Genomic DNA, 3,700 nt, shown 5'->3' with positions numbered 1-3,700 from the left:
AATTTGATTAGTTCAGCTTTATCTCATCTTAACTGGACTACTTTTGGGTATTTGGGCATGAGGCTTAGTTGAGAGGAAGAGGGCACAAAGACCCGGCAGCCAAAACCAAATGGCCATTGTATGCTGAAGCTGCATCAGCTTACTTGGGGAGTAAATCTTAGTATAGCTGAAGTTGGCCTCTTTAAAGGCTGATTGCTGTTTACTTGCAGTTGTTGACTGCCCTCTGCTATAGGGAGAAAGTGAAAGGTGTGTTTGAACCACTTAAGAACCAAGACCCAGACACTAGAAAATTAGTTTGGATTTTTCTCCTGAAATGACAAGTGATCACTTGTATGATCAGCCCCTTCCAGAGAGGAGCAGGCCGGACAGGTGACAGTGGAGAGTTTTCATGCCCTTTTCTGCTTGGGGGATCTGATGAGCAGTGGGACACCTATGGCAGGACATGATTTTTCTTCATCTTAGGGGAGGATAGAGAACTACATTCAAGGGAATGTCTCATGTTGAAGGACCCACGTTCAAACAAGAGGACACAGAACAGCAAAACACATCACTACAAATCCATTATGTACATGAGGTTAAAATAAGAGCAGTAAATTCATTTTAGAATTTTTTTTTAAAGACTAGTGTTTTTCAAAAACTATCTGCTATGGATAAGACTTGAATTTATTAATAATTAACTTTACCCAGTTAGCAAAAATAATTAACAAATAAACTCTGCACTGGAAGCTGAGAGGATCACAAATGATTTAGTTTACAATTATATTTTAGCAGATTACTTTTTCATCGTGATGTACATGGAACATGCCACCCCCTTTTTTCTTCTTTTCCTTCTGAGCAAGTTTGAGAGCCACTGACGGAGGCACGGGCACTCTTATGTCAGGAGGGTGAGAAATTTTCAAGCAGCTTCTCCCTAAGGCCAATAGAAAATCCTTGTGCTAACAGCTGGATTTAGGAGGTAGAACACAGGAGTGGTCTAATCCAGTGGTTTTCCCACTTGAGTGTGCAGCGTACACATCTGGAAGACTTGTCAGAACAGATTGCTGGGCTCAGCCCCCAGGGTTTTCATTCCCTTGGAATGGGCTGAGCTGGGCCAGGACATGAGCAGTTCTATTATGCAGCTGCAGCTGCTCTAACAGTTTCAGATTTTAGTATGAGGTGCCTGGCATTCCTGTGAATGAGGGTATTAGAAAATTGTTTATTCAGAACCATACAGTTGGGGGAAACAACAATGGAGGGACCAAGTACTGGTTAATAAGACTTAATCAGAATTGGTCCTAGAGATTAATTAATATAGTCAACATAATAACTAACCTACTAGAAAGTGTTATTTGGATTTGGTGACCCCCCAAAGTCTCCACATCTTCAGTTTTAGCAGCCTGTTCCCCCTCATTCTCCTATCCCTTGGTTCCTGCTCTCTCTCCAAAAGGGCCAAGTGAGAGTGGGGGAAAATGAAAACAGGTGAGTCTATTTTTAAAGAGGTTTGCAACTCCCACTATCTCCTCTCTAGCCTCACCTCATTGGCCTTGTAGCCCCAAAGTTTGACTTCTTTGTAGTTTTACGTCTCAAGATTGCAGCCCTGGAGCAAGATTCCTCAGGCAAGAAGCTGATTTGACAGACCATTCCAGCTGGTGAATTCTGAAGCCAGTTGACAGCAAGCATAAATGGAGAAGGGCCTTGTGCCAGTGGCCAAGACAGAGTACCTCATCTGTGTTGTTGAGGAAACTCTTAGCAAGAAAGCATAAAGAAGTAGTCAAATTAGAAGGGCTGTAATCAGTTACCTTATGTTGATTATGGAACTCCTTTGCTTTCCTGTCACTTGAAATTTGAAATGGTCCACAGGGTTTAGTAGGTGGGGTGGGGATAGGAGACAGCTGAGGGAGCAGTTCTGTCTCAGTCTCCATTTTAAAATTATCTGGGATTGCATGTTAGAAGCATTGGACACAATAAAGCAAATCCAGAGTACTGTTAGCTCTAAATAATGTGTAAAGAAAAAGCCTCCCTTCCCAGCTCTCTCCTACCCATGAAGCTCACAAAAGAGCTAAAACACAGGAACCTCTCCCTCCCTGCCCATTCCACTGTCTGTCTGGACTTGGGCTGTAGCCTCAAAGGGCTCTTAGAGTAAAACCATCGAGTTTTAATGCACTGCCTGCCTTAGTCTTTTCTGATCTAGGGTATATATAACCTGTGAGAGTTCTACCTCATTCTTAAACCTTTATTGCTCGTAAGAGCAAAATATGCTCAGATCTGTATGGAGTGGCTCACTCACCTCTGGCCATCTGGACGCTCTTACCCACACTACAGTCCTTGGTAAGTAGCAAAAGCTGAAAGCTGGCTTGCTGGTGTGACCTGGATAATTGTAATTTCAAATGGAAAGCTCTTGGGGAAAGGCCCATCTTTTAACTTGTTTAGGACAGTGCCTACCTAGGCCAGTAGATAACACACCTTGAACACCATCAAAGAAATTTTGGACACGTTATCTCTAATAAATGTGTATTTCTTGATAAATTATACTGAATTATGTACATTGTCAAAGGACTAAAGTGATAAAAAATATATATATATACAAATAAAAACTGGAAATCTTTTATGTATTCTAGTGGTAAATCTTGCCCACATTTTCTTCCAGACTGAATGGGGGTCTCTTGAAGACAGGAATGGGACCGTGCCTTTTTTTACCTTAGTACTGTACCTTACATTTAAAGGTCCTCAATGCTGTTAAATGGCTGACACTAAGTATAATCAGGACTTATTCCAAAAAGAAAATAAGTCTTTCGCAGGGGAAGAGGACAGCAGTGTGGAGAGAGTTGGGAATTCAGAGACCTCCATTCCAGTCATGGCTCTGCTAACTACCTGGGAGACCTTAGGTTATTTGCTTCACATCTCTTCCTCTTTTCCTTATATGTGAAATGAGACAGTTGCATTACTGGCTTCTAAGGCCTTACCTAGCTTTACACATTCTATGAAATGCTGTATTTAGGCTCTTCTGTATAAATAGAATCATTCTCTTACCCGGCAATGGAAACAGGAAGTATTTTGTCAGTGGCTCCGGAATGGATCTCATGTCTGTCTAGTTTAGGGAACAGCCTAGGACCGTCTGCAGAACACCACAGGGGCTTAGCCAGTGGTCTCTCTTTTCATGATGTCTCAGCAGCTGCTCAGCTAGACCCTCCTCTGGTCTGCCCCACCAGCTCTGTGATTCCTGGCACACCATCCCTGGCTGGAAGAGCAGGATGGCTTCCTAAAGTTCACATCCCAGGGGAAAAGAAGATTATGGTGTCCCTTTTCCTGGGTCTCCTCCATTTATTACTTCTGTTTTCAAATACACATCTTTTGTTGAAGTTAAAAACCCTCTGCTCCTCTCAGCTCCATTTACTGTTTTACAACTGGGCCATCTCTTCTTTTTCACTACTTATTTACTGCCTCAAACAAACATTCTATTGAAACTGCTGGTTTTAGGGTTGAGGGGTGGCTGGCTGTGTTCTGAGGCTTAGAAGCCAGTGGGGCCAATAAGCTGAAATCTCGCTTATTAGCACACCTGCTAGACTAATACAACAATGTCACTATAGTTCTAGAATCTAACTCTGGAGGGAGAAAAGCACAAAAGAACTGAAGAGGGAGAGTTGAGGGGCTGGTATAATTAAGGTCAGGAATTGGAACCCTGAAGTAGGTTTTGAATGTTGTCTGAAGGGAGGAGAGAGAA

This window comes from Martes martes (genome assembly GCF_963455335.1).
Source record: "Martes martes genome assembly, chromosome: 5".
Taxonomy (NCBI): domain Eukaryota; kingdom Metazoa; phylum Chordata; class Mammalia; order Carnivora; family Mustelidae; genus Martes; species Martes martes.
The sequence above is the reverse complement of the archived record's forward strand: the minus strand, read 5'-3'. Positions refer to the sequence as shown.